A 26,618-nucleotide genomic window follows, 5' to 3' on the forward strand; every position below is an offset into this window, starting at 1 on the left:
CAGAGGTTGAAGGTGAGAGGGGAGGGGGAAAGATTTAATAGGAATCTGAGGGGTAACTTTTTCACACAAAGTGTGGTGGGTGTATGGAACCAGCTGCCAGAGTAATTGAGGCTGGGTCTATCCCAGCATTTAAGAAACAGTTAGACAGGTACATGGATAGGACAGGTTTGGAGAGATATGGGCCAAATGCGGGCAGGTGGGACTAGTGTAGCTGGAACATTATTGGCCGGTGTGGGCAAGTTGGGCCGAAGGGTTTGTTTCCACACTGTATCACTCGATAAAACTATCTCGCACCAGTGGTTGTTTAAGGTACGCCACCTACTGGCCCAAAAGACGTAACTACCGAAGACAGACACAAAATGCTGGAGTAACTCAGCAGGACAGGCAGCATCTCCGGAGAGAAGGAATGGGTGACGTTTCAGGTCGAGACCCTTCTTCAGACCGAGTCTGAGTCTGAGGAAGGGTCTCGTCCTGAAACCTGCTTGCTTCAGGCTCCGAATTGTAGTTCCCCCTGTCTCAGGCCATTGTTGCTTTTGTTTGACATATTTGCGCATTTGACTGCAGACAAAATATCAAGTTCTTTTATTAAGCCGGCACGCATTTTATCTCTGCGCTGTATCTCTAAACTAAACTAAATCTCACATTTTATAATCTGTTTGGATTTCGGAGCAGGACACGTGCGTTTAGCATAACTGTACAAATTCGTTAGCCCACTTTTACGACCAATATTCTTACTTTAGTACTTAGTTCAAATGAGTGGAAACTTATTCATTTGCAACACAACAAGGCTATTTGGTGAAAGAAAGCCTTTTTTTTCAAGATGTCAGTGTAATTGTGCTGAGAAAACAAATCTGAAGGGGAGAATGGGTGGAGGAAAGAACCTGGCCGACCGAATGGAAGTTTTGAGTTACAATAACAGTCTGCAAAGTGAAGCTGTGGTTATAGAGCCGAGCCTGACATTTATGGCTTGTGTTTCAGTCTTGTGGTTCATGAACTTGTACACTGTGCGGAGGGATGTGGGCACCTCCTCGTAACGTGCTGGAAGCCTCAGCGTTCAGCGGCGTCAGTTTAGAGTTTATGGTGTATGAGTGCAGCAGAAGGTGTAACCTTGCGTCTGAGGTCCTGCCTAAACGGTAGGATTAACTTCAAAAACACCACCCTGCTGAGTTGCGGGCAAGGCTGGATCTAAATTGTGGGGAAGTAATAAGGTCTTAAACTTTTAATTGATAGCAGTAATGCGCAAACGTCAGTGAACGTTGTCTTTATAAGGGGGTTGGTGGGGGGAGGGGAGGGGAGGGGTTTGTACAGACATCTACTTTTTTAAAAACAAACGTACTGATGACGGTGGTGTGGCTGCTCTTGAGAGCCTCTGCAGAGCGACTCTCGGGCTAGTGCAGCGGTAGAGTTGCTGCTTTGCTCCCCCTCACATCCAGGATTTGCACAGCACGGCCTGGGATTCAGTGCCACCAAGTGTGTAGGAAGGAACTGCAGATGCCGGTCTAAACCGTAGACACAAAAAGCTGGACTAGCTCTGCGAGACAGGCAGCATCTCTGGAGAGAAGGGATGGGTGACGTTAAGAAGGGTCTCGACCCCAGTCTGAAGAAGGGTGTCGACCAGGAACATCACACATTCCTTCTCTCCAGAGATGCTGCCTGTCCTGCTGAGTTACTCCAGTGTTTTGTGGCTGTCTTCACTAAGTGCCACCAGCCTGCTCGCTCCTTCAAGCCCCTGCAAGGATTCCCCCGCCCCCCCCCAAGTTTTCACCGCTGTCCGCTCTGTGGGTCGGCCATAGACCCGGGTCTCTGCACGCTTTTCCCAGCGTTGCCACTGTCTCCCCACCACCCTCCCACCGGGCTGGACCAGGCATTCGGCGCACAGAGGCGAGATGGGAGTGTTGAGGAGATGAGAGCAGCGTCTGATACTGATGACACCCCCCCCACCACGGGCAAAATATTGCAGCAGGGGTTGAATATTGTGGAATTTCCGCAAAATCATAGTTTAGGCAGGGCAATTGTAGCGCATTGGGGTTTGAGGTCAATTAAAGGCCCTACTCCACTTTCATGACCTCATTCACGACCTCTGCCGAGTTTGCCTATGACTTGTACTCGCAGCATGTTCGTCATGAGGTCGTAGGTAGGTCGTGACGCTAGTCGTAGGTACTCGTGGCATCAAGTAGGTCGGGGCGTTTTCCTAGCCTGATGAAAAATGTCCACGAGTAAAAAAGGTCGTGAAAGTGGGACAGACCCTTAACACGTCTTAAGATTTAACAATATGATTGCAAGTGATGAGTCAATAGGAGAAGCTAGGATGAATTAATCGTGAGTGAACTGCTTTCTAAATGAGGAGAGGATTCAGAAGACGGGAGGTGGTGCAGGACCCTGGAGGGTTTGGTGCAGGATTCCCAAAAGGTGAATTTGCACGTTGAGTTGAGTTGAGTTGCGAAGGCAAATGCATTGTAGCATTCATTTTGAGGAGGGCTAGATTATCGACGCAAGGATGTCATGCTGAGGGTTTACTGGGCGCTGCTGAGGTCACGCTTGGAATATTGTGAGACTTTTTTTGTGCCCCATATTTGACGGAGGATGTGCCTCCTTTGGAGATGGGCCCAGCGGAGGTTGACCAGATTCACCCCCAGGATTGTGGGCGGTCACGGTGGCGCAGCGGTAGAGTTGCTGCCTTACAGTGCTTGCAGCGCCTGAGACCCGGGTTCGATCCCGACTGCGGGTGCTTGTCTGTACGAAGTTTGTACGTTCTCCCCGTGACCCGCGTGGGTTTTCTCCGAGATCTTCGGTTTCCTCCCACAATCCAAAGACTAATAGGTTTGTAGGTTAATTGGCTTGTCTGTGTCTGTGTGCGTAGGATAATGTTAATGTGCGGGGATCACTGGTTGGACTCGATGGACCTTCAAAGGGCCTGTTTTCACGCTGTATCTCTATAAAAAAGATTATTGGGTTAACATATGAGGAGCGTTTGAATAATAATAATAATATCTTTTATTGTCATTGCACATCAGTGCAACGAGATTTGATATGCAGCCTCCAGCCGATGTAAAAAAATAAATAAATAAACTGAGCGACGTGACCATCTGAGGGAGACAGTCCATGGGGGTGGGGGGCACTCAGCAGGGCTGGTTCAGAGCCGCTATAGCTCTGGGAATTAAGCTGTTTCTGAGTCCGGAGGTTCGGGCGTAGAAGGCCTTGTAACGTCTGCCGGAGGGAAGTAGTTCGAACAGTCCATTACAGGGGTGTGAGGAGTCTTTATGGATGCTGACGGGCCTTCCTGAGGCACCGTCTCTGGGCCTGAACTTGCTGGAGTTTAGAAGGATGAGGGGGGAATCTAATTGAAACCTACTGACGCAGGGCGGCACGGTGACGCGGAGGTGGAGTTGTTGCCTTACAGCGCCAGAGAACCGCTATCCAATATGCTTAAGTTCTCCAAGTTCATTTCCACGCAGTCGTTACCTTCTACAAGTGGCGGCCTGTGGTCAGGACGATGCTAGCAAAACAAACCCATTGGCAACTTGCCGTGGCACCATCCTGGCGGATGGCAATTTATGGACCATCAGTATGAAGAAGGGTCTCGACCCGAAACATCACCCATTCCTTCTATGCAGAGAGGTTGCCTGTCCCGCTGAGTTTCTCCAGCATTTGGTGTCTATCTAGTCGGTAATGTGGTCCGCAGCTGGTGATTTACCAAGACAATGAGGGGGGATCTCGTTGAAACATACAGAATAGTGCAAGGCTTGGATAGAGTGCATGTGGAGAGGATGTTTCCACTAGTGGGAGAGTCCAGGACCAGTGGTCTCTGTACTGTACACTGACAATGACAATTAAAATTGAATCTGAATCTGAATCTGATTTTTAAGGCAGAGATAGATAGATTCTTGATTTGTATGGGTGTCAGAAGTTATGGGGAGAAGTCAGGAACATGGGGTTAGGAGGGAGAGATAGATCAGTCATGATTGAATGTTAGAGTAGACTTGATGGGCCGAATGACCTAATTCTACTACTCCTTATGACAATAGACCAGGGACCCATTAGGGCAGTGTATTTCTGCCAACGCCAACCAAGATGCCCCATCTAAGCTGGTTCTATTTGCCTGCTTTTGGCATGCATCCTTCTAAACTATTCCTATCCATGTACCTGTCTAAGTCTCTTTTAAATGCTATAGTGGTACCTCCTCAGATTACTTTTAAATCTAGCCCCTCTCACCTTAAGATCCTTTGGCTTTTGATTCCCCTACCCTGATTATTAAAACAAAACTCTGCATTCACTCTCTCAACCCAGATTCGATCCTGATTATGGGTGCTGACTGTATGGAGTTTGCATGTTCCCCGAGTGACCGTGTGGGTTTTCTCCGGGTGCTCCAATTTTCTCCGGATTCTCTGGTTTCCTCCCACATTGCAAAGATGTGCAAAGGTTTGGAGGTTAATTGGCTTCTGTAAAATGGCCCTGGTGCGTCGGATGGAACTAGTGTACAGGTAATTGTTGGTTCATGCGGATTCGGTGGGCTAAAGGACCTGTTTCCATGCTGTATCTCTAATCTAAACTAAGGTAAATGGAAGGAGATAGCCGCGAGCTTCAAGTTTCCAGCTGTAAATGTCACCAATAATTTGTCCTGGTCCAATACTATGGTCAAGGAAGGTGGTTATAGTGGTGCAGCGGTAGAGTTGCTGTCTTACAGCGAATGTAGCGCAGAGACTACGGGCGCTGTCTGTATAGAGATCTTCAGTTTCCTCCCACACTCCAAAGACGTACAGGTTTCTAGGTTAATTGGCTTGGTAAATGTAAAATTTGTCTCTAGTGGGCATAGGAAAGTGTTAATGTGAGGGGATCACTGGTCGGCGCGGACCAGGTGGGCAGAAGGGCCTGTTTTCGTGCTCTATCTCTAAACTATAAAAGCACACCTACACCCCTACTTCCTCAGAATACTAAGGAGATTTTGCATATTTCCATACACTCCCATCCGTTTCTGCAGATGCATTACAGAAAGCATCCTATCGAGAAATGCTCAGTCTAGGACCAAAAGGAAAAAGGCACAGCGGTAGAGTTGCTGCCTTTCAGCGCCAGAGACCCAGGTTCGATCCTGACTGCGGGTACTTGTCTGTACGCAGTTTGTACGTTCTCCCCGTGACCTGCGTAAAAATCATCCCGGTTTTAATCATTTTGGATGTCCGGAGGAAGGAAGAAGTTGATGAAGTTTGTATTGTTCTCAGTCATTTGTGGAAAAGCAACTTCCCTGCCCAGATCACAAGAACCACCGTATAATTCATATATTATAAATATAAAGGGCGGTACGATGGCGCAGAGGTAGAGCTACTGCTTTACTGCGCTAGAGACCCGAGATCGATATCGACTACGGGTGTTCTCCATATGGAGTTTGTACTTTTTCCCCCAGACCGTGTGGGTTTTCTCCGAGATCTTCGGTTTCCTCCCAAACTCCAAAGACGTACAGGTTACTAGGCTAATTGGCTTGGTATAATTATATGTTGTCCCCAGTGTATAGGATAGCCTAAGTGTGCGGGGATCGCTGGTCGGCGCAGACTCGGTGGGCCAGAGGGCCTGTTTCCGTGCTGCATCTCTAAGCTAAACTAAATAACAGGAAGTTGTGGATGCAGCCTAGTCCATCACACAAACCGACCCTCCCAGCCGACTTCCCACGCCTCCAGCTAACTCCATGTACATTTCACACTACATCGAGAAAGCTGCCAATAAAAGCAAGGACCATTCGTACCTTAATCATTCCCTCTTCCATCCCATCAGGCAGATGATGCAAAAGCTTAAAAGCACAAACACCAGATTCGGGAACAGATTCTTCCCCGTTGTTATGACACTATTCAACTTGCCTCTCATAAGCCCGATCCCCCAATCCTACCTCATTGTAAACTCATGAGTGGAATACATTTACGAGGATGTTGCCAGGACTAGAGGGTCTGAGCTGTAGGGAGAGGTTGAGTCGGGTGAGACTCTATTCCCTGGAGCGCAGGAGGATGAAGAGTGATCTTATAGAGGTGTATAAAATCATGAGAGGAATAGATCGGGAAGGTGCACAGAGTCTCGTGCCCAGAGTAGGTGAATCGAGGACATAGTTTTAAGGTGAAGGGGAAAAGATTTAATAGGAATCTGAGGGGTATGTTTTTCACACAAAGGGTGGTGGGTGTATGGAACAAGCTGCCAGCGGAGGTAGTTGAGGCAGAGACTATCCCAATGTTTAAGAAACCATTAGACAGGTACATGGATAGGACAGGTTTGGAGGGATATGGAGCAAATGGGGGCAGGTGGGACTAGTATAGGTGGGACATGTTGGGCCGATGGGCCAGTTTCCACCCTGTATTTATCTATGACTCTATTCACTCTATTACAGGTGTATTTTTTTAATTTGGTCTTTCTCTACAGCTGTAACATTACACACTGCATGTTTATTTTCCTCTTTGCATTTTCTGATGTACTGTTGAAGTCTAGATTGTATTTGTATAGTGATTTGCCTGGATAGGATGCAAACAAGGTTTTTAACCACTCGTGCCAATAATACACCAATACGCAGTTTTGTTTCCCACCTCCATTTGGTTCCATCTGGCACTCACGTATTTCCAGTCCCCCCCCCTCCTGCTGGTTTAATCTGCCCAGCGTCACTCCCTCAACTGGTCCCACTTACTACCCAAGATCGACCCAAAATGCCGGAGTAACTCAGCAGCACAGGCCGCACTTCTGGAGAGAAGGAATGGGTGACGTTTTGGGATCGAGACCCTTCTGCATGCACGATCGGATCCAGATCTCTAGAAGGGTCTCGACCCCGAAACGTCACCCATTCCTTCTCTCTAGAGATGCTGCCTGTCCCGCTGAGTTACTCCAGCATTTTGTGTCTCTCTTTGATTTAAACCAGCATCCGCAGTTCCTTCCAACACCATTCTTTCTCTCTGTACATCGGCTTTTTTCTTCTTTTCCGCTTAATTAGTTCTATTCTGAAGGACGTATTTGATTCTGTAACCGAGGTTTAGTTGGGGAGAGCAAAACCTAACTGCGTGTGGGGGCCATGTCAATGGGTGTTTTTAAGGCAGAGATAGATAGATTCTTGATTAGTATGTGTGTCAGGGGTTATGGGGAGAAGGCAGGAGAATGGGGTTAGGGGGGGAAAGATGGATCTGTCATGATTGAATGGCGGAGTAGACAATGGGCCGAATGGCCTTATTTTGCTCCTATCTCTCTGATGATCTCCTGGTTGATCTTTTCCATGCCTGCTCCTAGTTAGCCAGTGTAAAGCCATAAGAGGGAGGGGGTTATCTCCCCTCTGCAGACTCAGTCATGGTGCATCATGGATCTTGACCCAAAATCCAATCATCCTTCTACCCACACAAATGCTCCCTGACTCAGAGTTCCTCCAGCAGTTTGTTTTTGGTTTGTGTTTGCTCCCGACTAGATATGTCTGCGCTCCCTTGGCCCCGTCACATCATATCGGTGACAGGTCACAAATCTGAGATGCAATGATTCTCTTTCTGTGTAGATGCTGAGTGACTTGCTGAGAATTTCCACCATTTTATGATCTTATGGGTTGAACTTTTGTTAATTGGCAAGGTGAGGGCAAAATGTAAGATTGACAAAAAATGCTGGAGTAACTCAACGGGACAGGCAGCATCTCTGGAGAGAAGGAATGGGAGGCGTTTCGGGTCGAGACTGTTCCTCCAGACTGAGAGTCGGGAGAGGGTGACACAGAGATAAGGAATGGTAAGGTGTGAAAATGAGACATCAAAGGGGATAGAGATCAAGGAAAATGTAGAATTGATCATAGATAGACACAAAAAGCTGGAGTAACTCAGCGGGCCAGGCAGCTTCTCTGGAGAAAAGGAATAGGTGTTGTTTCGGGTCAAAACCCATCTTCAGACGGAGTCAGAACAAAGGGAAATGAGATATAGATGGTGATGTAGAGAGATATTGGACAAATAAATGAAAGATATGTAAAAATGTGACGATGATAAAGGAACTAGGCCATTAACAGCTGTTTGTTAGGTGAGATGTTATGTAAAAATGAGTATAGACAATCAGACTCAACAGGATGACTTTGATACTGGTACGACGGGTGGGAGAGGGATGGAGAGAGGGCATGCAGGGGTCATTTGAAGTTAGATTAGTCAATATTTCACTGGATATAGCCACAATGCTGGAGTAACTCAGCAGGTCAGGCAGCATCTCTGGCAAATAGGAATAGGTGACTTTTCGGGTCGAGACCCTTCTTCAGACCTCAGTTTCATACCACTGGGTCGTGAGCTGCCCAAGTGAAATATAACATGCTGTTCCTCCAATTTGCATTTGGCCTCACTCTGACAATGGAGGAGGCCCATTGTTAGCTAGGAAAATAGAAAAGATAATTGTTGGCGAGGAGAAGCGAACTAATCATTGAGCTAGCTAATGTCCTTCCTAAAGCAACATCTTTCCAAAGGCAACATCTACACTTGCACCATCCACATTAATTCTGATGGTATTACATTAGATTTATTTTGCACTTAGTTAAATGGAAAATGTGGTTGTGGATGGGTGCAGGGAAGACATGGAAAGTGAATGTTTTGCATTTCTTGCATCTCTCCTCTCTGCCTGTGTACATTTATTTCTGCAACTGCAGCTGTTTGAATGACCGAGCGGAAAGTAGATCTGCCAAAACTTGACTTGAGTGTTGCTTTTCACTGATGAGTTTGCCTGCAGTGACTTTAAAGTTAGGGCTTTTTGTCAAAACCCAGGAAAGTTAAAATTTGGCCAAATGGCAACCTACTATAGAAAACATCGGGGGACCAGGCATGGGGGGGGGGGGGGGGGGGGGGGGGCGTGCCAAGAAAAAAAAGAGTGACCTTGCATTTGGGAGGGGGGAGGGGCGAGAGAACAAAGGAGGACCCAGCGTGAGGGAGGACCGATGAGAACAAAGAGGGACCTGACATTGAGGGGCCATTGAAAACCATTGGAACATAGGGGGGCTATTGGGGACAAAGTGGAATAGATACATAGACAATAGGTGCAGGAGTAGGCCATTCGGCCCTTCGTGCCAGCCCCGCCATTCAATATGATCATGGCTGATCATCCACAATCAGTATCCCGTTCCTGCCTTCTCACCATATCCCTTGAATCCGCTAGCCCTAAGAGCTAAATCTAACTCTCTTTTGAATGCATCCAGTGAATTGGCCTCCACTGCCTTCTGTGGCAGAGAATTCCACAGATTCATAGCTCTCTGGGTGAAAAAGTTTTTCCTCATCTCAGTTCTAAATGGCCTATCCCTTATTCCTAAACTGTGACCCCTGGTTCTGGATTCCCCCAACTGTGGATCTTTGTTGGTGCCCTATATGTGGCAGCTCTTTGCATACCTGTGTACGTAAAACAAAGACTGTCACTGTGACACATCGTACGTATCATTTATTCACACATTTTATGATCGCGAAGGGTTGTGATGATTGAATCGTTGTTTCGATTGGCTGGCAGTGTGGAAAATGAATGAAGGATGATTTTAAGCAGCAAAATGGAAGTTGTGTGAAATTCCCTTAAGGGCCTGTCCCACTTTCACAACCTAATTCACGACCTTTTTTACTCGTGGACATTTTCCATCATGCTAGAAAAATGTGACTAGCATCACGGCCTGCTACGACCTTCCTACGACCTCCCACGACCTCGTGACGACCATGCTGCGAGTATGAGTCGAGGGCAAACTCAGCAGAGGTAGTGAATTAGGTCGTGAAAGTGGGACAGGCCCTTTACCGAGTGGTTGAAGCATGGAATTGCGTCCACAGGTTAATGATACAGTGCCCAGACATCTTTAAAGTGCAATGTGACATGTTGAAATGACTGCCCATTCTCTGCAAAGGCCACTTTGTCTGCCCAGGTGCAGGCCATTTCAACTCCTTTCACATTCCTAAACTGACCCCTCAGACTACTGCCTGCTCCACTGCTAGGGTGAGGCCAAACGCAAACTAAAAGAACCTATTCCACCAGGATAGTCTACCACCCAATTGTGTTCACATTGAATTTTCCAGTTGCCGTAACTCGCACCCCCTTGTTCCTTTCTCCTTCCGAGCCAGCCACAGCGTTTGACGGCACTGGGCCGTTACTCGCTGGAGTTTTGAAGAATGAGGGGGGGGACCTCATTGAAACTTACCAAATAGTAAAAGGCTTGGATAGAGTGGATGTGGAGAGGATGTTTCCACTAGTGGGAGAGTCGAGGACCAGAGGTCATACAAAGCCACAGAGTTAAAGGACGTTCCTTGCGGAAGGAGATGAGGAGGAATTTCTTTAGTTAGAGGGTGGTGAATCTGTGGAATTATTTGCCACAGAAGGTTCTGGAGGCCAAATTAATGGATATTTTTAAGGCAGTTAGATAGATTATTAATGATTGTGGGTGTCGGGGTTAAGAGGAAAAGGCAGGAGAATGGGGTGGGGGGTGGGGAGGGGGGGGGGAAGAGATGGATCAGCCATGATTGAGTAGCAGAGTAGACTTGATGGGCCAAATGGCCTAATTCTGCACCTATCACTTCTGACCTTATGACCCAGGTTCTTTTAACCCCCTCCCCCAAATCTCCTGTCACCCAATTTCCTTCTGCTCCCACACCTTCTCTCTGCCCATCACCCACATGCTTTCCACTCCAGGTCTCCCCTGCCTCACTGGCTCCATATACCCATTATCCCGGAGATAGATACAAAATGCTGGAGTAACTCAGTGGGACAGGCAGCATCTCTGGAGAGAAGGAATGGGTGACGTTTCGCATCGGGACCCTCTTCAGACCCATTATTCAGTTCCTTCCTACCCATTATCCCGGGACTCACCTGGTTCCACCAATCTCTCGTTTGCACTCTCTCCTGATACAGAATCCAAAATGTTGACTTTCCCCTTGCCTCTACGAATGCTGCTTAACCCATTGAATTCCTCCTCGCGGTTGTTCTTTGCTCCAGATGCCAGCATCTGCAGTCTTCAATGCCTCCATTACTTCGAGGTAACCAAGGAAACAATTGCAGAAGAAAGGGCCACGTGTTCAGAGGTCAGAAAAGACTAGCGACCCCTTGAAGTCGACACAAGGGACTGCAGATGCAGGAGCAAAAAAAAAAAACCCCATCCCTTCTAACCTGAACTATGATTTTTTATTTTGCCATATGACAACTATGTGCCATCCCTGCACATTAACACTACCCTACACATGCTGGGGACAATTTTCACATTCACACCAAGCCAATTAACCTACAAACCTGTATGTCTTTGGAGTGTGGGAGGAAAGCGAAAATCACGGAGGAAACCCACGCAGGTCACGGGGAGAACGTACAAACTCCGTACAGACAAGTGCCCGTAGCCAGGATAGAACCTGTGTCTCCGGCACTGGAAGGCAGTAGCTCTACCGCTGCTCCACCGTGCCGCTAGGCGCTCACTGAATGTAACTTGAAAATGTGTCCGTATAATAAGAATACATCATACTCCATACCTCACTATCCCACGTTGATGGTTAATAACATGTTTTCTTGTTTATGGGACTGTCCCACTGTACGAGTTAATTCAAGAGTTCTCCCGAGTTTCCCCTGATTCGAACTCGGAGAATTACGGTAATAGCCGCTCGTGGGTACTCGGAGCTCTCGTGGACATTTTTCAACTTGTTGAAAAATCTTCACGTGCTTACCACGTTTCCCAAGTACCTGCCGTTAGCGTTACGAGCCGCTAAGAGACGTCCCGGGCTCCGACGTACCCGCTACGTACATTCTATGTGCTTACCACGAGTTTAATTTTTTTTTAAACTCCGGAGAACTCTTGAATTAGCTCGTACAGTGGGACAGCCCCTTTAGAATTCTGTCAGTTACCAGTTCTGAGCCTAATATGAACAGGATGCACTGCAGCCCACTTCCTTTCCCATCAAAGACTGCTCATTCCAACGTCTATTTCTGACTTGAATTGAACTGGGTAGACTGAACCTTTTGACTTCTTACTTCAAACAGTTACCGGTGGACCAATTGATGAAACAAAAGACCATCCCTATTTCTCACATCATCTCCACACATCAGCCGCCGGAAATGCAATCTCAGCAGTTGTTTTATGATTGGCTTCAATGATTAAACCCGATTAAACTGTACATTCGGCCGTCCGTAGCGACGACTACAGAGGGTTCATGTGCCCCGACCACAGATAAACAGAGGAGGAGGACTGACTCCACAGTGAAGAATGCTGTGGTGGATGTTTGTGTTAAATTCTATTTTGTATTGTGTGTTTATTTTTTAAGTGTATCGCTGCTGGCAAATTCATTTCACTGCACCTTCGGGTGCATGTGACAAATAAATTTGACTTTGTCTTTGACTAAATCGTCCCAGTTTTAATAATTTTGGATGTTAGAAGGAAGAAGATGATGATTACGTTTTTATTGTTCCCTGTCATTTGTGCAAAAAATAACTTTTCTGCCCAGATCACAAGGACCACCTTTTAATTAATATATTACAAAAATATAAAGATGCACCAATAGAGTTGCTGCCTTACAGCGCCAGGGATCTGGGTTGGATCCTGACTACAGGTTGAACATTTTGGCGACCTATCACGGGTGCCAGCAGTCGCCTGTAAAGGTCGCGTAAGTGGGACAGGCCCTTGAGAGACATCAGCCAAACCTCAGGCTTACCAAAATCAACTGTTTGGAACATCATTAAGATGAAAGAGAGCACTGGTGAGCTTACTAATGGCAAAGGGACTGGCAGGCCAAGGAAACCTTCACAGTTGATGACAGAAGAATTCTCCCTATAATAAAGAAAAAAATCCCCAAACACCTGTCTGACAGACCAGAAACACTCTTCAGGAGTCAGGTGTGGATTTGTCAATGACCACTGTCCGCAGAAGACTTCATGAACAGAAATACAGAGGCTGCACTGCAAGATGCAAACCACTGGTTAGACGCAAAAATAGGATGGCCGGGTTACAGTTTGCCAAGAAGTACGTAAAAGAGCAACCACAGTTTTGGAAAAAGGTCTTATGGACAGATGAGACAAAGATTAACTTATATCAGAGTGATGACAAGAGCAAAGTATGACAGAGAGAAGGAACTGCCCAAGATCCAAAGCATACCACCTCATCTGTGAAACACGGTGGTGGGGATGTTATGGCCTGGGCATGTATGGCTGCTGAAGGTACTGGCTCACATATCTTCATTGATGATACAACTGCTGATGGCAGTAGCATAATGAATTCTTAAGTGTATCGACACATCCTATCTGCTCAAGTTCAAACAAATGCCTCAAAACATTGGCTGGCAGTTCATTCTACATCAAGACAATGATCCCAAACATATTGCTAAAGCAACAAAGGAGTTTTTCAAAGCTAAAAAATGCTCAATTCTTGAGTGGCCAAGTCAATCGCCCGATCTGAACCCAGTTGAGCATGCCTTTTATATGCTGAAGAGAAAACTGAAGGGGACTAGCCCCCAAAACAAGCATTAGTTAAAGATGGCTGCAATACAGGCCTGGCAGAGCATCACCAGAGAAGACACCCAGCAACTGGTGATGTCCATGAATCGCAGACTTCAAGCAGTCATTGCATGCAAAGGAAATGCAGCAAAATACTAAGCATGACTACTTTAATTTACATGACATTGCTGTGTCCCAAACATTATGGTGCCCTGAAATGGGGGGACTATGTATAAACACAGCTGTAATTTCTACATGGTGAAACCCAATGTGTAAAAATGGCCTTTAATAAAACCTGACAATGTGCACTTTAACCACATGTGATATTTTCTATTACAAATCTCAAATTGTGGAGTACAGAGGCAAATAAATAAATGATGGGCCTTTGGCCCAAACATTATGGCACTGAACGTACAGATTAATCGGTTTGGTACAATTGTAAATTGTCCCTAGTATGTAGGGTAGTGTTAATGTGCGGGGATTGCTGGTCGGTGTGGACTCTGTGGGCTGAAGGGCCTGTTTCCGCTCTAACTCCAAACTAAACTAAACTAATATTTTCATTGGAAACACATTGGAAGAAAATCCTGTACATATTTCACATCTTTTATGACTCTTTGGTTGTAAAGCATTCGGGGCATCAATGATATAGAGCACATATACGTGAATTATTGCTAAATTTTGACAAAAAAAAAAAAAAGTGATTTTAAAGATTACTGAAAAAAGATTGAAACTGAATATAGACACAAAACGTTGGAGTAACTCAGCGGGGCTGGCAGCATCTCTGGAGAAAAGGAATAGGTGACGTTTCGGGTCGAGACGCTTCTTTAGACTGAGCCTCAGCCTTTTCTCCAGAGATGCTGTCTGACCTGCTGAGTTACTCCAGCCTTCAGTTTAAACCAGCACCTGCAGTTGGTTCCAACACAGAAGATTGGAATATTTCCCTTTGAAAGGATTTGTGTTTTGGAGAATAGTTCTAAATAGAAATCAAAAATGTATTTCAAACTACCCAAGTGGAATCTTTTAAAGTCTGATACCTTGACTAATTTCGTGCTTGTTATTTCCTCAACAGGATTTGGAAATCGAGATGAGACAAGATTCTTGACCATGGCGTTTTTATCACTTTGAAAATCTGGTAAGTTGTGTACAGACCATCACTCACGGTTGATCCTAGAATTCATTAATAAGCAATTCAAATTTATTTACAGAGTCGGCATTCCTGGTTTTGCATGGAAATTAAAATTGCAGTAACTAGGCATCTGTCAAAACCCCCCAGAAAATGTGGGGATAGGTGGGGCGGGGTGGTGGGGGGATGGGGGGGAGATCTCAGATGGTCAGGCAGCATCTGCTGTGGGTGGAGCAGTGGTAGAGTTGCTGCCTTACCGCGCCAGAGACTCTGGTTCGATCCTGACTACTGGTGCTGTCTGCACAAAGTTTGTACGTTCTCCGCTTTTCTCTCACACTCCAACGACGTACGGGTTTGTTGGTCAATTGGTTTCAGTAGAAATTGTACATTGTCCCCAGTGTGTAGGGTCGTGTTAGTGTGCAAGGATTGCTGGTCGGCATGGAGTCGATGGGCCAAAGGGCCTGTTTCCATGCTGTATCTTTAAAGTTTGGAGAATCAGTTAATGTTTGACCTCCATACCATCGAGGGGATCTACCACAGTCGCTGCCTCAAAAAGGCTGGTAGCATCATCAAGGACCCACACCATCCTGGCCACACACTCATCTCCCCGCTGCCTTCAGGTAGAAGGTACAGGAGCCTGAAATCTGCAACAACCAGGTTCAGGAATAGCTACTTCCCCACAGCCATCAGACTATTAAACTCAACACACAAAAATCTGAACTTTAATTAGTATATATATTCAATGGTATATGGACACATATTATTCTGTATTATTTATGCCTGCAATATTCTGTTGTGCTGAAAGCAAAGCAAGAATGTCATTGTCCTATCTGGGACACGTGACACTAAACTCTCTCTTGAATCTTGAATCTAATGTTTAAGATCAAAGACCACATCACAACTGAGCTTGAGAGGAAACAAGTTAATCTAAGTACCAAAGTAGGTGGGCATTGGTTGGAACTAATAACTTATTTTGGAGTGAAATAACGTAGCAATATGCAAGTGAAATCTATTATTAAACTCATCCCTTCTGTCGTCATCCCTATTTCTCCCACACCCTACATATTCAAGTCATGATCTATTTCTCTCGTGATACAGTGTGGAAACAGGCCCTTCGGCCCAACTTGCGCACACTGGCCAATATGGCCCAGCTACAATGGTGCCACCAGCCTGCATTTTGGCCTATATCCCTCCAAACCTGTCCTACCCATGTACCTGTCTAAATGCTTCTTAAACATTGCAATAGTACCTGCCTGAACTACCTCCTCCAGCAGCTCGTTCCATACACCTGCCATACACTTGCGTGAAAAAGTTACCTCTTAGGTTCCGATTAGATATTCCCCCCCCCCCCCCCCCAGCTGAAACCTATGTCCTCTGGTTTTTGCCTCCCGGTCAAGGGCGGTCACGGTGGCGCAGCGGTAGAGTTGCTGCCTTACAGCGAATGCAGCGCCAGAGACCCGGGTTCGATCCCGACTATGGGTTCTGTCTGTACGGAGTTTGTACGTTCTCCCCATGACCTGCGTGGGTTTTCTCCGAGATCTTCGTTTTCCTCCCACTCTCCAAAGACGTACCGGTTTGTAGGTTAATTGGCTTGGTAAATGTAAAAATTGTCCTTCGTGGGTGTAGGATGATGTTAGTGTGCGGAGATCGCTGGTCTGCGTGGACCCGGTGGACCGAAGGGCCTGTTTCCGCGCTGTATCTCTGAACTAAAATACTCGGGCAAGCGACTCTGCGTCTACCTAATCTATTTCTCTCATGATTTTGTATCATAAGATCACCCTTCATCCTCCTGTGCTCCAAGGATTTGAGTCCTTGCCTGCTCAACCTCTCCCTATAGCTCAGGCTCTTGAGTCCTGGCAACATCCTCGTTGCAGTTGCTTGTATGAGTGCCTCTTAAACACCATTATATCAGCTTCCATCACCATCCCATTCGGTACATTACAGACACCTGCCACTCTCTGTGTAAATTAACTTATCCTGTGCATCTTCTTTTAAGTTTTCCCCCCTTCACCTTAAAGCAATTCCCTCTAATATTTCGCATTCCACCCTTGGAAAACAGTTCTGACTGTCTCCCATATCTAGGTATCTAATAAATGTTATCAACGTCTATTAAGTCTCCGCTCAACTTCCGATCCTCCAGAGAAAACAATCCAAGTTTGCCCAAACCTCTTGTGTAGGAAGGAACTGCAGACACGGCCCGAAACGTTGCCTATTTCCTTCGCTCCATAGATGCTGCTGCACCCGCTGAGTTTCTCCAGCTTTTCTGTGTAACCTACGGTTTTACACCCGATAGACACAAAATGCTGGAGTAACTCAGCGGTTCAGGCAGCATCTCTGGAGAGAAGGAATGGGTGACATTTCGGGTCGAGCCCCTTCTTCAAACTCTTTTCAGCTCATGCCTTATAATCAAGGCCATATCCTGATAACCCCTCCCCCCCATCGCCCTTCAGCCTCTCCAAAGCTTTCACCTCATTCCCGTAATGGGAAGGCCAATACTGTACAAAGTAATCCAAACTCAGCCAAATCAATTTTACAAAACTGTAATAATAATAATAATATCTTTTATTGTCATTGCACATCAGTGCAACGAGATTTAGTATGCAGCTCCAACCAATGAAAAAGAAAAGTAAAATAAATAAATAAGCTGTGTGTCGTGACTTCATAACGTTTAGGGTGCTCCATTTATTTGTGTTGCTACATTTAGGGAGTTCTGGACTTGCAATCAATGCTATCAGCCGAGAAGGTTGTTGGCTTCCCCCCCCCTTCGACGAACTGTACACTGCAAGGGCCAGGAAGCGAGCAGATAAGATCATCTATCACCCCTCTGACTCTGGCCCAAAAACTCTTTGAATCACTTCCCTCTGGAAGGCGACTCCGGACTGCCAAAGCCGCCACAACCAGACATAAAAACAGTTTTTTTCCACGAGCAGTAACTCTACCCAACAACCAAAAGTCTGTAGCCTCCTTGTGCTCTGGTATTTTATTTCATTCTTCACATGTTTAAATTATTATCTTTTAGTTGTATCTGTCTACTGTATATCGTGTTGTTACTTGTGAGCAAAGCACCAAGGCTAATTCCTTGTATGAATGCATACTTGGCTAATAAAATGTATTCAATTCAATTCAATTAAGGGTCCTGCCATAGACTGTCTACTTTATCTTTACATTCGACTTTCCAAAGTGCAATACCTCCCATTTTGCTGGATTAAACTTCATCTGCCTTTCCACCACCCATATTTTAATCTGGTCCCGTGCCTGCTTTATCCCCCCCAGCTGCTTTTACTGTCAGCAATGTATATGTCATTTGGAAAACGTACCTACCTATATCTTCATAGAGTCACAGTTGTAGAAAATTATATGGTCTATGTGGAGCAATGCAGCATGGAAACAGGTCACAAAAAGCCGGAGTAACTCAGTGGGTCAGACAGCACCTCTGGAGAAAAGGAATAGGTGACGTTTCGTGGTCGAGACCACTCTTCAGATCCGACCCGCCGAAACGCCACCTATTCCCTCTCTCCAGAGGTGCTGTCTGACTTGCTCCAGCTTTTCGTGTCTATCTTCATTTAAACCAGCATCTGCAGTTCCTTCCTACACATGGAAACAGGCCATCCGGCCTACCGTCCACATCGACCATAGACCATTAGTTCTATACTAGGTAACCCTGGCATTCTCTCTCTCTATCCCTCACCCACCCAAGTCGCACCCGCTTCTCGTTTTCACCCAACAAACTGCTAACAATGGCCTGTTTCCTGTACAATCGTTACTTTTTTGCATATCTTTCAAGTTCAAGTTCAAGTGAGGTTTATTGTCATGTGTCCCTGTATAGGACAATGAAATTCTTGCTTTGCTTCAGCACACAGAACATAGTAGGCATTGGCTACAAAACAGATAAGTGTGTCCATATACCATGATATAAATATATACACACATGAATAAATAAACTGATAAAGTGCAAATAACAGATAATAGGTTATTCATAATCAGAGTTTTTTCCGAGCCAGGTTTAATAGCCTAATGGCTGTGGGGAAGTAGCTATTCCTGAACCTGATTGTTGCAGTCTTCAGGCTCCTGTACCTTCTACCTGCATTGTTCTTTATCTCTCTACATCATCGTCTATATCACTCGTTTCCCTCTCCCCTGACTAGTCTGAAGTAGGGTCTCGACCCGAAACATCACCCATTCCTTCTCTCCAGAGATGCTGCCTGTCCCGCCCACCGAGTTTTGTGTGCATCTTCAGTTCTGTATTATCCCACTTTCATATCTCCTCCCTACAGACTAGAAGGAATTTACAGAGAATGAACCAACATACCCGCTATTCCTCTTTGAGAGGAAACCCACGCACTCACGGAGAACGGGCAAACTCTACATAGACGGCAATCAGGGTGAGGATCAAACCCAGATCTCTGGCGCTGTGAGGCAGCAGTTGGAAAAGTGTGCAGAGAAAACTTACGAGGATGTTGCCAGGTCTCAAGGGCCTGAGCTACAAGGAGAGGCTGAGCAGGCTAGGATTTTATTCCTTAAAGCCCTGTCCCACGGTACGAGTTAATTCCAAGAGTTCTCCCGAGTTTGCCCTGATTCGAACTCGGAGATTTACGGTAATGGCCACTCGTCGGTACTTGGGGCTCTCGTGGACATTTTTCAACATGTTGAAAAATCTTCACGAGTCTTCCCGTGCTTACCTACCATTAGCGAGTCTTCCCGAGTATCTGTCGTTAGCGGTACGAGCCGCTAAGAGACGTCCCCGAGCTCCGATGTACTCGCTACATTCATTCTTCGTGCTTACCACGAGTTTGATTTATTTTTTTAAACTAGGGAGAGCTCTTGGAATGAACTCGTACCGTGTGACAGGGCTATTAGAGCGCAGGAGGATGAGTGGTGATCAAATAAAGGTGTACAAAATCATGAGAGGAACCAATGGAGTGAATGCTCTGTCTTTTACCCAGCGTAGAGGAATTGAGGACCAGAGGGAATGGGTTTAAGGTGAGGGTGGAAAAGATTTAATAGGAACCTGAGGGGTAACTATTTCACACAAAGGGTGGTGGGTGTATGGAACGAGCTGCCAGAGGAGGGAGTTGCCACGGGTAATTTGTGCCTTTATTCTTGCCTCAGTTTCATCTTCACATCCTCTTCCCATCTTGACTGCTCCTGCAAACCGATGTCAGTGTCCACATCGATCCAAAACACCAACTTGCCCGACAAATCGCTGTCCATCTTTTAATAATTACTAGACCAAGTACAGACCCGTTGGGTCTGTTCCCCCAACGTGTGGTTGTGGGGGGGAGGTGGCATGCAGCGTTGCACACTAATCGCACACTAATTGGAGCTACAGATTACTCTGCGAGGCTTGATCTGTGATATTTTGGGAAGGGCAGAATGACACATGCAGAATGTGTGTGTGTGTGTATACGTCACTGAGAGAGTGCTCAAATGTCATTGCGTGTAGGATGTAGAAGCTTCTGCAGAGTGAGTACATAGAAACATAGAAAATAGTTGCAGGTGTAGGCCATTTGGCCCTACGAGCCAGCACCGCCATTCAATATAATCATGGCTGATCATCTAAAATCAGTATCCCATTCCTGTTTTTTTCTCCATATCCTTTGATTCCTTTAGCCGTAAGAGCTCAATCTAACTCTCTCTTGAAAACATCCAGGGAATTGGCCTCCACTGCCTTTTGTGGCAGAGAATTCCACAGATTCACAACTCTCTGGATGAAAATGTTTTTCCTCATCTCAGTCCTAAATGGCCTACCCCTTATTCTTAAACTGTGACCCCTGGTTCTGGGCTCCCTCAACATGGGGAACATTATTCCTGCATCCAGCCTGTCTAATCCCTTAAGAATTGTACATGTTTCTGTAGGATACCCTATCATCCTTCTAATTTCCAGTGAATACTAGCCCAGTCGACCCATTCTTTTATTATATGGCAGTCCCGTCATCCCGGGAATTAACCTTGTAAACCTACGCTGCACTCCCTCAATAGCAAGAATGTCCTTCCTCAAATTCGGAGACCAAAACTGCACACATTACTCCAGGTGCGGGCTCACCAGGGTAAAATGTTAAGTTACAATTTTCACCTTTTTAGTACCGCTATCAAATTATCGTTTAGAGTTACTTGTGGTTATTTCTTTTGGACAGCAGAAGTATTAATGGTAAACAGACTCATTTAATGAAATCTCAACCTCGTCAACTGTAGGAAGAGAAGTGATCAAATAAAAACATGTAAAAAGTTGGTTTTGAAGTTGACATTTGTGTAATTTCTGAGATCTAATCTACAATGCATTCAGAAAATATTCAGACCCCTTCACTTTTTCCACATTTTGTTACGTTACAGCCTTATTTTAAAATGGATTAAGTTTTTTTTTTATCATCCATCTACACACAATACCCCAGAATTAAGGTGGTTGGCTGAAACATTTGCAGTTTCTCTTCCCGCAGATGCAGGCTGACTTGGCATTTATACCTAATGGCATTTTCTGTTTTGTTTTTTTTTGCATTTCCAGAAATCTTCAAGTATGATTGGAAATTAAAATTTTGATTTTACTACTCATAATCTGCATACATTTGATCCTGGTAAAAGTCTAATTTTAACTTTTTTTTACCTTTGTTAGTTTTGCTAACTCGTTTGCTGATTTCACAAAGTCATTAGTGAAAGGAGCAGAATTAGGTCAATCGGCCCATCAAGTCTACTCCTTCATTCAACCATGGCTGATCTATCTCTCCCTTCTAACCCCATTCTCCTGCCTTCTCCCCATAACCCCTGACACCCGTACTAATCAAGAATCAATCTATCTCCGCCTTAAAAATATCTGCTGACTTGGCCTCTACAGCCTTCTGGGGCAATGAATTCCACAGCTTCACCGCCCTCTGACTAAAGAAATTCCTCCTCATCTTCCTCAAGGAATGTCCTTTAATTCTGAGGCGATGACCTCTAATCCTAGACTCTCCCACTAGTGGAAACATCCTCTCCACATCAACTCTATCCAGGCCTTTCACTATTCTGTACGTTTTCAATGAGGTCCCCCCTCATTCGTCTAAACTCCAGCAAGTACTGGACCAGTGCTGTCAAACGCTCATCATAGGTTAACCCACTCATTCCTGGGATCATTCTTGTAAACCTTCTCTGTACCTTCTTCAGAGCCAGCACATGATTCCTCGGATATGGTGCCCAACATTACTCACAAAACTCCAAGTGCGGCCTGACCAACACTGTAGAACCATAAGGAATTGTTCTTTGTGCTTCTAGAAAACTCACGCACCACACATGTAGACTTATGTTTTATTGCTTTTGGCTGTTGCGTAGTAAACTCAAATGAACCGTGCTTCAAAATGTAATGCTTCTGTTTCATTGACAATTTTATCGTCTCATAAGTTATCAAGTGATAATATTGCTTTTGAAATGTATTCAAATCTGTGGAGTGCGGATTTGAATTGGCTGCGAAGCTTGATGAGAGATGTTTACTTTCAGCTTAGTCTAAATGTTTTACACGTGCAAACGTTGCAGTCTGCTCCAAAGGAATATTTCCCTGTAATTTGTTTGGTCCACTTTTATATAACCCACCTCTATAGAGTTCGGAAGCTGCAATCAGCCCCCTCTTATAAGCCTCGGCAACCAGTGTAGAAAACATTATTGGCAAAAGAAAGAATGAGGCTGTAGTCTGGGGCTGTTGCTGCAACAGCTGATCTGATCTCTCCATTCCAAGGGCTATTTATGGCAGATTAGCTGGTATCAGAGCTCACTGTTCAGTCCATAAAAGGATGGTCCTCTGTGTCATTGGCACATTGCAATTGGCCCGACTCCTCAAAGGCTGAAATGCATCTATAGTTCCATCTGAAGAACTGGCGTATGATGGACAGACAGTTGCCTGGGAAGCTCGTGTGTAACTACAGCAGCTTAGTACTTGTCTTGGGCAAAGTTGGTTTTTATAGCGATTCTTGGTGCAGTCGAGAAAATTGCAAGGAATACCTTGGATGTAGGGATAGTGGATGTAAGTGACCATCCGATTCGGTCATAAAGGAGGCGTTTTGGAATCTTCCTGGCTGCAGATGCATCTTCAACACTCTCTTGCAGCCCTTGCTGTGCAGTATTAACACTAAAATCATTTGAGCTGCTCATTTAGCTTCAAGAGTTGCATTTCGCCTGGTGTAACGCTCGATTTGTGAAACCTCAAGTTTGTTGAAAGTGGTCTGAATCTTATGAAGCCGATGATTCGAGTATAATCCTTGCGTTCGACACATTTTCAGTCTAAAGGAAGAGGAACTCGCTTCAAGTGAAGTAAGTAGGATGTTTTTCAGTGGGGGAACAGTAAGGACATGTTTGAACAGCTGTTTCATTGAGGGTGTTATTTGATGCTGAAAAATCTTTTGTTTACCAATATGTGCGTGTCTGTCATTGTTGATCATGTGACGGCCTGGGGCGCTTTCAAGTTTCCACAGGAACATCGCACACAAGCACTATTTCTCAAATAGCCGGCTGGATCAGTTAATTTTCTTGAAAACAACAAACATTATTTACTGAATTAAATTGGCCACTCAAATTTGTAGTTGCTTTGGTGCACTATATAACTTCAGACAAAATGTTTGAACGAAAATACTCGTGATGCATTGAGTAAACATTTGTTTCCTAGTAAACCGAAAGCTAGTTGCTCTATTTCCAAACTCTATTGGTATATAATGACATGGCAGGCATGAGAGGTATGAATATAGGTATAATGATATGCTACTTGCTACATCATAATTATCATCATTACTTTATTAGCCAAGCATGTTTTGCAACATACAAGGAATTTGATTTGCCATGGTCATACCAATAAAAAGCAACAAAACACACAAAATACATGTTAACATAAACATCAACCACCGTGACTCCTCCGCATATACACAAGTATAATAATACCTTTAATTATAGGTATCATAACATTATACGTATAATAGGTTTTGAGTAAAATGGAATTCTTTCTTCTTTTGGTAAGTGATATTTCCATTGCCTAAAACTAGGGAGTCGCGTTTTCCAAAAGTGTAAGCAAGGGCAGAATTTTGACAAATTGATTTTAAATCAACAGACATTGGTTTTATCCAGCGCGTGCATTATTGGCTCATGTTCTCGTTTGTGCTGTAAACACGTCTGTAGCGGTACGACAGACTACTTCATTGTTACTAATTCAGCAATGTGGCTGATTGCACTTGGCTGTGCACTTTTGAATGTCTCTTTCCCGCTCCCCAGTAAAATTGCAGTCACTAGTAAATAAGTGATCCATGAAAATCCCACGTGCAATATATCAAATAAACCTGACTGTGAACTCCATGTTGTAGAACAACACACCTCTTCATTGCAACGGAGCATGGCTCCAAATAGATCATGGTTCTTTTTTTTCCCAAGAACCTGCACAGATTTAATGACCAGTCAATGGTCCATGGCATACCACCCTTTATAGACACACAAAATCTGGAGTAACTCAGCAGGACAGGCAGTATCTCTGGAGGGAAGGAATGGGTGACGTTTTGGGTCGAGACCCTTCTTCAGACTAGTTAGATGCTGCCTGTCCCGCTGAGTTACTCCAGCTTTTTACGTCTATTTTCAGTTTAAACCAGCATCTGCAGTTTCTTCCTACGCATACCACCCTTTGTTCCTTTCATCAGCTTCTATTATTACTAGAGACAGACACAAACGCTAGAGTCACTCAGCGGGACAGGCATCAATCATCTCTGGAGAGAAGGAATGGATGACGTTTCGGGTCGAGACCCTTCAGCCTGAATCTCAATGTGAATCAGACTGAGTCTATTATTACTAGTTAGTTGTTGAAAGCTGTTATCTGTACTGAATATCTTGTCTTCCCTGAAGCTGAATATACTGATAGACTCAGGAACAGCTTCTTCCCCTCTGTGATCAGGCTTCTGAACGGTACTTCCAGAAACTAGGGTACTGTCCTCTTCACCTCTACCCCATTGTGGACAGTAGACTTTGTCTCTGGAACTGGTGCACCCACAATGCTGAGAACTACAGTGCCCTCCATAATGTTTGGGACAAAGACCCATCATTTATTTATTTGCCTCTGAACTCCACAATTTGAGATTTGAGATCAGCGATGTCATGTAAATGAAAGTAGTCATGTTTAGTATTTTGTTGCATATCCTTTGCATACAATGACTGCTTGAAGTCTGCGATTCATGGACATCACCAGTTGCTGGGTGTCTTCTCTGGTGATGCTCTGCCAGGCCTGTATTGCAGCCATCTTTAGCTTATGCTTGTTTTGGGGGCTAGTCCCCTTCAGTCTTCTCTTCAGCATATAAAAGGTATGCTCAATTCGGTACAGATCTGGTAATTGACTTGGCCACTCAAGAATTTACCACTTTTTAGCTTTGAAAAACTCCTTTGGTGCTTTAGCAGTATGTTTAGGATCATTTTCTTGCTGTAGATTGAACCGCTGGCCAATGAGTTTTGAGGCATTTGTTTGAATTTGAGCTGATAGGATGTGTCTATACACTTAAGAATTCATTATGTTACTGCCATCAGCAGCTGTATCATCAATGAAGATAAGTGAGCCAGTACCTTCAGCAGCCATACATGCCCAGACCATAACACCCACACCACCGTATTTTACAGATAAGGTGGTATGCTGTGGATCTTGGGCAGTTCCTTCTCTCCTCCATACTTTGCTCTTTCCATCACTGATATAAGTTAATCTTCACCTCATCTGTCCACAAGACCTACAAGAACTGTGGTTGCTCTATTTTTGCGGCTAACCAGTGGTTTGCATCTTGCAGTGTAGCCTCTGTATTTTGGTTCATGAAGTCTTCTGCGGACAGTGGTCAATGACAAATCCACACCTGACTCCTGAAGAGTGTTTCTGATCTGCTGGACAGGGGTTTGGGGATTTTTCTTTATTATAGAGAGAATTCGTCTGTCATCAGCTGTGGAGGTCTTCCTTGGCCTGCCAGTCCCTTTGCCATTAGTGAACTCACTAGTGCTCTCTCTCTTCTTAATGATGTTCCAAACAGTTGATTTTGGTAAGCCTGAGGTTTGGCTGATGGCTCTAACAGTTTTATTCTTGTTTCTCAGTCTCATAATGGCTTCTTTGACTTTCATTGACACCACTTTGGTCCTCATGTTGATAAACAGCAATAAAAGTTTCCAAATGTGATGGAAAGACTGGAGGAAAGACTAGGTGCTGAGAGCTCTCTATACCTGCATTAAGGAGGCATTTAGACACACCTGAACAATTACAAACACCTGTGAAGCCATGTGTCCCAAACATTATGGTGCCATGAAATTTGGGAACTATGTATAAACACAGCTGTAATTTCTACATGGTGAATCCAAAATGTATTAAAATGGCCTTTAATAAAATCTGACAATGTGCACTTTAACCACATGTGATTTTTTTCTATTGCAAATCTCAAAGTGTGGAGCACAGAGGCAAATAAATAAATGGGTCTTTGTCACAAACATTATGGAGGGCACTGGATACTCTGCACTCTGTATCATCCCATTCACTCTACCTATTGCATTTGAGTTTGGCTCGATTGTATTTATCTATAATATCTGATTTGATTGGATAGTATGTTAAAAAAGCTGTCCACTGTGCCTCGGTACATGGGACAATAATAAACCTAAACCTAATGTACTTTCCTGGTTGGCCATTCATAGACAATAGCCTAAACCTTTATTTATTTTAATATGCTTTTACAGCTGCAACAAGTAAGGCTTTAAATTTTCTGCTTCATATCCGATGCACACGAAAAGTACACACTCTTGACTTGGCTCGCCTGACTCTTGGCATTTTAGATTTCAGCAGTAGAGACTTTGAATTTCATGTAGATATGTTTTAAAGCAGAGCTTTCCTATTTTAATCATTTGGTTTCCATGTTCGGTAATAATAGGAACATTTATTTTAACGCTGCCCATTCATGATCAGAATTCTTAAGATCCTGCAAAGATAATATTTTGAATGTCAACTTATGCTTGAAGTGATACATTAGAGTCATTAAGTCGTACAGCACAGAGACAGGCTGACCAAGATGTCCCATCTAACCTAGTTCCATCTGCCAGTGCTGGGCCTCTCCTCGCTGGGGTTTAGAGGTATGAAGAGGGCACCTCGTTGAAACTT

The 26,618-nt window shown here is 44.7% G+C and overlaps 1 protein-coding gene across 1 annotated transcript in view; it reads left to right on the top strand.

Moving 5' to 3' along the window:
* svila (supervillin a) overlaps positions 1-26,618 on the top strand; it is a 350,280-nt gene that overhangs the window by 79,921 nt on the left and 243,741 nt on the right. Inside the window, exon 3 of the mRNA XM_055665020.1 lies at positions 14,462-14,524. The gene's annotated coding sequence lies outside the window, so the exon portion shown is untranslated. The remainder of the gene's footprint in view (positions 1-14,461; positions 14,525-26,618) is intronic.

Source organism: Leucoraja erinacea, chromosome 2 (assembly GCF_028641065.1).
Source record: "Leucoraja erinacea ecotype New England chromosome 2, Leri_hhj_1, whole genome shotgun sequence".
In the NCBI taxonomy this organism is placed as follows: domain Eukaryota; kingdom Metazoa; phylum Chordata; class Chondrichthyes; order Rajiformes; family Rajidae; genus Leucoraja; species Leucoraja erinaceus.